The following is an 11420-nucleotide window of genomic DNA, read 5'->3' as shown; positions in this document are numbered from 1 at the left end:
CAGAGTTTAGAATATAGTAAACCTGTATTAAGTGTATACATTAGTTTTAATTTTTTTTTATAATTTTTTTTTACCTTTAAATCATACTATTTTTACATCTCTCTCTCTCTCTCTCTCTCTCTCTCCAATGGCGCTACAGCCCAAATCGGGCCTTGGCCTCTTCCAAACTATGCCTCCAACCTTGTCGGTCCCGCGCCGATCTTCTCCAAGTTCTCACGTCTAGCAAATTTTGCGCGTCCGCTGCCACTTCATCCTCCCATCTTTTCCGTGGCTTATTTTTACTATTTTTACATAATAATTAAAAATACGTAATTTTTCTAAAATAATACCAAATCATATTTAGGGACTAATTAGGTTAAGGTTTTAAATCCTCCCTTTTAACTCAGTTACGGTTTTATCTGTACACATTTAATCAGAGATTTGTTTATTGATATTTCATTATTATTATACATCTAAACCTTTGGACCTCTATCCCATCATAATAGTGTCCTTATTAGTTGTTAAGATATTTAATTGAAAGCTGAAGTACAGACTAATATCTCTAGTAGGCAAGTAAATTACCTTTTTTAGGTATAGTCATTAAATTTTTCTTATATTTATTATTATTTGTAACTCCAGATCATCCAGGATCAATTTTGTAGAACCAGGGAATTTTTTAGTATATAAATAATTTAGTAATTAGGTTAACTGTACATACAATGGTGGTGGGTAGCATATAAGAAATTAAACTGTATATATTTGACTATATATTAAATTGGTGGTGAAAACTAAATATTTCAATTCATAGCTGTTTTCCTTTTTTTTATTTCAGCAAACAGCTTTACAACATACCTTGGAAGGTATATGTTAATACTTTCCTGGCGCCCAATCACATCTTCACCACCACTTCAATCACCACCAATCACCACTTTCATTTGCATTAGTTCTATTTTTTTTTCATTACCTTTTATTCATTTTGTCATTTTTCGGTTTTTATAGGGCATGCAAAGTGGCCGAATCCTATTTTGAGTGTCAAGTAGTCATTCTCCGATACATTCTGCTAGCCAGCCTTTAATTTATTCGTTTTTTTGTCACATTGGCGCTCACTTTAGATCTCTTTAGGACCTGTTTAGATCAGATTAAAAATAGTAAACAGAAACCAGACGAGTCTGTTACGATGTTTATAAATAATATTTTAGGTATGTGACATCACAAACACCCTTCCCGCCAAACACGAAGAAAGAAAAGCTACTACAAACAACGTCACGCCCCCTCAAGGCGAACCCAGTGGAGGGGAGACCAGTGAGAAATATAAATATTGCCTCCGTAGTACAACGCAGCGTACGACTAGTAGTTCGACTCCAGTAGCCGAACACAGCAGACGTGCCGAAGAGCGACTAGCGACACCGCCGAGGAGCTGCAGCGACCAAGTCCGAGCCGAACTTATCAGTTCGTGCCGTGTATGTAAGCACGGTAGCGGAGACTTGGCGTTAACAGCGCCTAGGCCTGAAAAAGAGAGGCAAAATCCTACGTCACAACTAGGTTAGCCGGGGAGATTTGTTTTTTAAATCAGATCTTCACGGAGGCCAAAATTGAGGCGTAGGAAAGCGAAAAAGCATACGGGCTTGCCCGTCGGGATATTCTCTGTGCCTCCGTTGGGATGACACTGTGGGATATAGTTGTTTAGAACTCTATATCTGGCAGACACGGCCCCAGGGTCAGAGAATTGAGAAACTCAAGAGGATCCCCGCTTTAGTTCTGTCTAAAGCGTGAACTACCGCGAAAGAGGTCACTGGGTGGCACCCAGAAACCGTGCTGGCAACGGGCCAGACGGATGACAAAAAAGCCCTCATTCACATTAAGATATCCGTCCCCCAAAATGGATCGCTCTCGATCCCCGCCTGACAGAAAGGCACCCCCCAGTCCCACCCCATATGGTTACAGTGAGAGGAAACTCCACTGTAACATCTACGACGCACTACCCCCCATGGATGATGACAGCGCAAACTATGAAATATTCAAGGAACTGCCGATAGAAGACGGAATACAAGAAAACGAAGGGGAATTCAAACGTCCCAAAAACAAGAAGAAGAGGACAAAAGACAGAGCGGAGGGAAACCGCGAAGAACCACAAACTACCGACGACGATACGCCAAAAAGGCTAACGAAAAAAATTACAAGACAGAGAAGTAGCGAAGACGACAAGTCCGAACTACTTGCATTAAGGACATTATTAAAAGAAAAAGATGCAGAAATTGCATCTTTAAGGAAAAAGATACAAGAGCTCCAAGACACAATGGTAGCCTCTCAAAAGTCCATCATCGAACACATGGACAAGAAGTTTAACCAACTAAACTCAAAAAACCCCGAGGAAAACCTGGCAAACCAGGCACAGAAAAAACAAGAAGACAACCTGAAAAATCAGGCAAAACCGGAGGAAAACCCTAAAAATCAGGGCAAAAAGAAACAAAAAACCACAGGAACAATTCCAAAGAATACTCAAGCCGAAGCCACGGGAACAATCCCAAAAAACTCACAAAAAGAAGAAAAAACAACGAAAGGAAGAAAAGAAGATTTCCCACCCCTCACCCCTCCGAAACAACATCAGGAAGGTGAAGCTAAAGCCGATCGGTGTCCTCCGTCTCCGTTACAGATGGACATTGAAGTTGCTCCCAAGAAAACTTGGGCAAAACCACCTGTAATCAAATTACAGAGTGTGAGATATACAGGTGCAATACTAAGTATTGCACAGAAACAACAAATCATCACAGCGAACAAGCTGTCGAGAAGTGGAAGAGAAACACTCATCCAAGCAAAGAACCCCGAGGACTATCGCAAAATGGTGAAAATCATTGAAAAATTCAATGAAGAAAATCCAATTCAATGGATTGCATTCCCATTAGAAGAAGACATCAAACCAAGGATGGTTTTGAGAGGGTTACCTCCAACCACGAACACGACTGAGATGTTCGAGGCCATCAGAGATGAGTATGACATAGAAGTCGTGTCGATTAAGAACATGACTTCAAGAAAAAGCGATAGAAGACACTTACCAATGTTTGTCATGACGGTGGAGAGGGAGGACACCGAAAAGCTAAAAGGCATCACTAACCTGATGCACATGAAAATTAAAATAGAGGATCTACGCAAAGCAACAGGGCCCACACAGTGCTTCAACTGCCAGGGCTACCATCACGCGCAGAGAGCGTGCTTTAAAGCACCCCGCTGCGTAAAATGCGGAGAGGAACACTCCAGCAAAAGCTGCCAATTGCCCAAAGACCAAAAGGCAAAATGTGCAAATTGCCAAGGACAGCACCCAGCAAACTTCAGGGGATGCCCAAGATGCCCAACATGGGGACGTCAACAGCAGCCCCAACAAAGACAGAACGCAACGGCGCAAAGAAGGCCACAAATCACTCCCGGCGGCCCATCATACGCCCAGGCAGCAACAACAAAAACACAAGATAAGGAAAACACCATCCTTATCTCAAGACAACACCAAGACGGCCTAGTTAACTCTGTGAAAGAGTTACTAACTAGAGTAGTCAACGAGGCGATAGCGGATATAAAGCTAGCACTGAACTAGTGCAAGCAAATAGGGGATACTTGAGGATAGGCTCCTGGAATCCAGGAGGCATAAGGACCAACCAGAATATACTGGACGAACTGGTCAATAGATACGAAATGGATGTCGTAGCAATACAAGAAACAAAACTTACAAACAACATAAGTATAAAATTCCCAGGATACGACATATATAGGAACGACAACACAGCAAGATCAGGTGGCACAGCAATCTTAGTGAAAAAAGGCATAGAACACATCAGAATAATAACACCGCAACTAAATACTATGCAAGCAACAACAGTAAGAATACAAATGAGGCAAGGAGAAGTCAACATTACCTCCGCCTACGTAAGACCACAAGATCTACTGATCGACGACGACCTGAACACGTTCTTAAATAACGAACCCTCAATAATAATAGGAGACCTAAACGCAAGATCCCCTAATTGGAACGACAGAGCTACGAACAGAAATGGAAGACTATTAAATACCTACATCGAAAATAATGAAGACATTATGGCAATGGGCCCAACAGACCCAACTCACTATCCAGGAAACGGACTTCCCACACACATAGATATAGTAGTAGCAAAAAACCTAGGACTACAAACAGAGTTACAAACATTAAACGAAGGCACAACCGACCACAATCCCATCCTATTAGAACTAGGTACGTGGGAGGAAGAAAGCTCAATCAGAAGAATTAAAAAGAAAACAAAATGGACAAACTTTAAGAGACTCGTGAGCACTGGAATAAATATAGTTCCAGTGATAGAAACCCCACGAGAAATAGAAGACAAAGTCCTAGAGTTGGAAAACATCATCCAACAAGCGCTCAGAAACAGCACCACAGAAGAGGAAGTAGAAATGCATTCTGGAAGATTTAAGGATATACCACAAGCAATAAAAGACTTGATAAGGGAAAAGAACAGAGCAAAGCAAACAGCAAGAAGGACAAGGAATCAGGCAGACAAAAACAGATCAAACAGACTAAACAGAGAGGTCAAAACAGCACTACAACAACACCGTAGTGAAAGCTGGGATAATCACATAAGAGATATGGAAGAACAAGGACCACACATGCAAAACCTCTGGAGACTCCAGAGGATTTTGAGAACCGACAGAAAACCAATCCCCCCACTACACGGGGAAAATGGAATCGTATACACCATAGAGGAAAAAGCAGAGGTAATGAGGAGAACTCTCGAGAGAGAGTGTACATTAAATTACCACCCAGACGAAGACATCGACTTCATAGAAGAAGTCGAAAGACAAAGAGAAAGACCTGATAATCCAAACGAAATTATCCCTCATACAACACCAGAGGAGATAAACGAACTGATCAAAAACAGCTCGCCGAAAAAAGCACCCGGACCTGACCAAATCACAAATAGGGCACTAAAATACCTACCAGCGAGAGCTATAGTATACTTAACTAACATCATTAATGCAATGCTAAGATTCAAGAAATTCCCGAACAGATGGAAAGAGGCCCATGTCATAATGTTACCAAAGCCCGGAAAAGACAGCACATTCCCGCAAAATTACAGGCCAATAAGCTTACTACCTGCAATCAGTAAGATTGTAGAGAGAATCATACTCAGCAGATTACAAGCGGAAACAGATAGACTAGAAATAATACCTGAAGCCCAATTCGGCTTCAGATCAGAACACTCCAGTGAGCTACAAGTGCTCAGACTAACAGAGTACATAGCAGCTGGATTCAACGATAAACAATACACAGGAGCAGCCTTCCTTGACGTAAGCAAAGCATTCGACAGAGTCTGGCATAAAGGACTAATATACAAAATGAGAAGATACGGGTACAGTGGAGCAATGACAAGGCTGATCTCGTCGTACTTGAGCAACCGACGTTTCAGAGTCCGGATAGGACAAGTCCTATCCGAACTCGGGAACCCGGAGGCTGGAGTGCCACAGGGAGCGGTACTGTCACCCCTACTGTACTCAATATACACAGCAGACATACCTAGAACACCAGGTACACTATTAAGCCTATATGCCGACGACACAGCGATAGCGGCCAAACATAGAAACATAGACACTGCGGTGAATAACCTCCAAACAGCACTAGACGACATAGAAGAATGGAGTTTAAAATGGAAAATAGCAATAAACTCCGATAAGACACAGGCTGTACTTTTCAAAAAGCGGCATCAGCAACCAGAAGAACAGGTAACTGTGCAAGACAACCCCATTGAGTGGAAAAGCGAAGCCAAATACCTCGGAGTAATTATGGATAAAGGACTAACATTCAACAAACACGTAGAAGCCACAGTACAAAAGGCAAACATGGCAAGAGCTTCTGTAAGAGGACTAACAGGGAGGAAAAGTAAACTCAGACTAAAAACTAAGATAAGACTAATAAACAGCATAATACTGCCCATACTGACATATGCATCCCTCGCCTGGGGACATGTATGCAAAACATCAAAAAAGAAAATACAAGCGGCTCACAACAACAGCCTTAGAGAAGCAGTCAACGTACCAAGATACGTTGCAGAAAGATTTCTCTTCAGAGAATTGCAACAAATCAGAGTGACAGACACGATGAAAGAAAAAGCCAGGACAAAGTTTGCAGATATAGAGAACCACCCCAACTACATACTTAGAGAGATGATGAGGTATGACGCTTTCCACAGATGGAAGCACAAAAGACCAAAACAACAAATAGTAGAATAAAATAAAAAAGTACTAGAGAGAAAATAATACCAGAGAGAAAAAATAAAATACTAGAGAGAAAACAAAAACACCAGAGAGAAAACACCTCAAAAATAACAACAACGCACACAGAAGACAGTTCGTAGCTCAAAACACCAAAGACTATCGCAAAGCACAGAGTGGGCCCAGTTGCCTATAGACGATAAAGTCTATATTGTTATATTGTTTATATATATATATATTTTCAATGTTATAGTATGGACTTTACACTAATTCTGATTTTTTGTTTCAGGGCCACCTACAAAAAAAATCATAAAAAACACAAAAAACCGGCTTCGGCCACCAAAAAAATTATAAAAATACTAACAAAAACCGGCGTAAGCCACCAAAAAAATTAACAAAAACCCCAAAACCCGGGCACGTAGGGCCCAACCCCTTGAGCACCAAGTCGCCGAACTGAGCCTAGGCTCAGAGCGGAGACTTGAGGCCCAAGTAAGCAATTTTAGTTCGCGGATAAGCCACATCATGATAACAGGATCATAGCGACAATTCGCTGTCCTGAGTTTTGCAATCGGTTAGGAAACCATGTTGGGGTTCTATTACCCAGGACCTCCACATGAAGAGCATTTGGCTGATAGTTGTGCCCCTATCGCGCATCAGAGTGCTATAGGGGGGAAAGGGATGGTCTAGAGCATTGGAGCGCGGTGGGGTGACTCCTGTATATACTCGAGTTAACACACCTCGCTCCAATGAATTGTTACACCCGAACGTAATTCTTAGGGGTGAACATGTCTCATAGGCTGGGTTTAATCAAATTGCTTGCTTGCTTGAACGCAGCGTAATTTTCAAGTTACAAGCGAAGCAGTAACATCTCCAGAAGATGCCAACCCCTAGTGTTGGCCAAACATCGAGAACCAACCTCAGAAGACAACGGCCTAACAGCCCGAACTAACAGTTTAACAAGCTTCCAAGAAAGGTCTTAAATCAGGTAGAAGTTGTAGATACATAAAACTAGGCCTGCTATTTAACATATAATTATATATCACTATATTATACTGTTACACTCCTTTCACATTATTTTATTTAAACTCAAACTTATTTACAATACTTTGAGGTAATGACAACTATAAACTTTAAAACTCAAAATACTACTGTTATCCAAGTGTCAACAACGTATGTTTATATTGTAGCGAGATTAAATAAAAGGAGCGGTTCGAATTTATATAAATATATTTATTTATAAGCTTACAGTTCGGTACTCTCTTATCAACTAAACTCACTGATAACATCGTTACATATATATATATATATATATATATATATATATATATATATATATATATATATATATATATATATATATATATATATACAAAAAGTATTATTCCTATTTTGTCATTAAAGTCGCCACATATTACCGTAAAATGTTCTTGGTCTTCTGAAACAGCTGTGTACAAGTCATCATAGAACTGTTCTATTTCTTCGTCAGCGTGACTCGATGTTGGTGCATAGACTTGAATGATCTTTATGGAGTAACGGGTGTTAAGTTGTAATTTTGCAAGTATAACTCTTGTGGAAACTGCTTTTACTGATATGATATTCTCAGCTAGTTTTTTATTAATAAAGAGCCCAATGCCTCCATTCCCATAGTTTTCTCCGACATGATAGAAAATGTGACCGGATTTTAAAGTGGTTAGGCTTTCTTCTTTCCTTCTGACCTCAGCGACTCCAACAATGTCCCAATTGATTTTATCGAGTTCAGATTCCATTTCTATGAATTTTTCTTCTGATAGCAGGGTTCTTGCATTGAAAGTTGCAATTTTTAGAGATATATATCTGTTAGATGGTTTTCTAAAATATGTCAGAATTTTGCCCCCCCCCCAGAATCCGTGGGACTGACTGATAGTCTGACTGATGGTCTAATAGTCACTAATAAGAACAGCAAATAAATGTTCTTTATATTCTCTAAACATACAAAAGAAAGGATCGAGAGCAGGGCATAACGGAACAATAAAGCCATATAATTTTGAAAGATTGCAGCGTCTTAGATGCCGTAGGTAATGTTGTTACATAAAAAATAAAAGGGAATATTTAGGTAGCTAACTGATGTTTATGTATATAACCCTCTTTTAAATCCAGAAGTCTAATTCGAATCTCTAAAATCAGGATATATAAAATAGTGATCAAACCAGTGCTAATGTGTGGATACGTGAGGAGAACGTATTAATTAGACCAGGATTGCTAGAAAAGCCATCAGAGGTATTTTCCGACTTACAGAGGTCCGAGTACTAACCAATACCGAACAGAGCTAATTCCAAGATCAAACACATATATAAAGATAGCAACGTCGTACAAGAAACTAAATCTCAGTGCTAAAGTTGCGCTGGCTTTATCCAAAGACTCTATAATAACTGCATTGCCAAGTTAAATTGGGAGGATGCCCCAAGAGAAAAAATGCCTTTAAGACTTCCACAAATGAAGGAGGAGGTAACATATGGTCAGATTTAGGAATAATAAAACTATCTACCGACCCATTATATTTATCAACACCTGCTATCCTACCTACAATCAATACTTATCTGTTGTGGAATATCAAATCAATTACATGTAATCAAACGAACTGGGCTTAAAAAAAATTATCCAAATTTTATGGTTTAACTTAGCTGTCATTTTAGTTGTTTTTTTTTTTAATTTAATGTTAACATATGACAGCTAGCTTTATCTGTTTCGATATTAATTTGTTTTGTTTGTTTTAAACAAAGGTTAATTTCTGTGCGGTAACATTTGTAAGGTTTTGTAGTATCTCCAACCCCTTTGTAAACGGACACATGTAAGTTTTTTTTTATTCTGTATTTGGCAACTATTTATATAGTATATTTTTTATGCCATTTATGTGTTGATAACTGTTTGTATGAGACAAAAATAAACGTTTTGATTTGTTTCTCTGATCCATTTTTGTTTTTATTTTAGAAAATCTCCTAACCTTTTTGTATGTTTACTTTTTAGGAAGGAAGAAACTTTCTTCTCCAGCAGGAAGTTTTCTCGAAGCGGCGTCCCTTTTAAATAGCTAGAGGTATTTCTTCTTGTCTTAATTGTTCAGTTGTGCAAGAGATTTACGTAAATAACCCCTTGGTTTTATATGTTTGTGTAGATACCCCAATCCGACCCCTTTTCTTTTACTTACCCACGACCCCAGCTCTCCAGCAACCCCCTGAGTGCCGTTCGCACTAGTAGCGTTTATTTTGCTTGCCTTATCTTCGCCCCCATAGTTTCTGCCCCCAATTTTTCTACCCCCATGATCTTACCCTGAGGTAGGCAAAATATTTTTCGTTACAAAAGTGATAAAGTCAAGGCCAGACTCGACATGCATGCTATAGAAACACAATTCCAAAGAGGTGACCCAGTATGGTTATACAACCCAACACGTTGTAGCATGCGGAAAATCCCTTAAACTATTTAATATTTAAGGTATAACAATTTTCTAGTACGTCCCTGGCCCGAGTATATATAATTCCCCAATACGGTTTACATTGTGAAGTAAAGAAAAGAATCCCAAAATCCAGTTTGTAACTGCGGTTTTATTGATTTGTACGTGTTATTTCTACAAATTAAAAAGTAGTTTGATTCAAGGTCGTTTTGTGATATGTTTAACGAGAAATTTGGGTTTTTCCGGTTGCGAGAACAGGTAAGATTTAAAAAGGGTGGCATAGGTAGTCCCGGCCGATATTGAGGGTCGAATGAATTCAAGTTTCAGGTTGGGAAGACGGCCCATTAAAAGTAGACGTATTTAATAGAGTCGGTTTAGAATCCGGCAAATTTGTCGAAGAAAAAGTGATTTTTTCTCAAAGTAATGTGTCAACTCTGAACGAGTAATCACTGTTTTTTTGTTATATGCCGTACCTCATATGAGAGTTTTGTAAATGGCGTTTTACAACAATTTTGAAGATAACCACATATTGCCATTGTGTTAGTCTTGCCTGTTCCAGTCTTTTAAGGAGACGAGTTTTCCAAGGTTTGTGTTCCAGTGCTAGATTCCACCCTCATTTTCTTATCCCTTGTCGTCGTTCCAGTTCTACCCCCAGAAATTTTATTAGGTCCAGTTTCAGACATCAGAAATGTTAAAAAAAGGAATTTAGTGAAAATAAAGGTAACTTTTTTGTGTTTAAATTTTAGAGTATTTTTTTTCCTAATAATTGCTTTCGTTAAAATTGATAAGAAGGATATGGTAAAACAAGCATAGTAAAGCATAAAATTAATACCGGAGATGCTCAGCCAATCAGACAACAACCTAGACGACTTCATTTTCCGAAAAGATATGAAGCCGAAGACATCATCAAAGATATGAACAAACAAGGTGTAATTGAACCATCAAACAGTCCATGGACATCACCAGTAGTGATAGTAAAAAAGAAAGATGTTTCAACACGTGTTTGTATTGACTACCGACAGCTCAATGTGGTAACTAAAAAAGATAGTTATCCTTTGCCCAGAATAGACGATACTTTGGATACACTTTTTGGTTCTCGTTGGTTCTCCACACTCGATCTGAAAAGGTGGATATTGGCAAGTAGACATGGAGCCAGCTGATCGTGAAAAAACCGCATTCTCGATAGGATCAGTGCTTTGGCAGTTCACAGTTATGCCCTTTGGTTTATGTAATGCCCCGGGCACATTTAAAAGATTAATAGAGACAGTTTTAAGAGATCTAACATGGAAAACATGCCTGGTTTATTTGGATGTTGTAATTGTAGTTGGAAGATCCTTCGATGAACATGCCAATAATCTGACAAAGGTCTTTCAACGATTGCGGTTAGCGAATTTGAAGTTGAGTCCGAAGAAATGTCACTTGTTTCGACGAGCCTTGAAGTACTTGAGACATATTGTAGAAAGTAATGGTGTAACAGCTGATCCTGAAAAACTTGCAGCAATTAAGGATTGGCCAGTACCAAGAGGTAAACACTTAGGAAATTAGAAGTTTTCTTGGCCTATGTACATATTACCGACGTTTTGTCAAAGGATTTGCCAACATCTCCAAGCCATTAACATAGTTGACAGAAGAAGGCAAAGAATATACATGGAGCGAAGAGTGTCAAAGAGCTTTTGAACACTTACAAATGGCTCTGATCAGCGCACCGATTTTAAGCTACCCTAGAAAGGCAGGAAAATTTATGTTGGACACCGATGCAAGCAACAGT

Source organism: Diabrotica undecimpunctata, chromosome 7 (genome assembly GCF_040954645.1).
Source record: "Diabrotica undecimpunctata isolate CICGRU chromosome 7, icDiaUnde3, whole genome shotgun sequence".
Taxonomy (NCBI): Eukaryota; Metazoa; Arthropoda; class Insecta; order Coleoptera; family Chrysomelidae; genus Diabrotica; species Diabrotica undecimpunctata.
Note: the sequence above shows the minus strand (reverse complement) of the source record.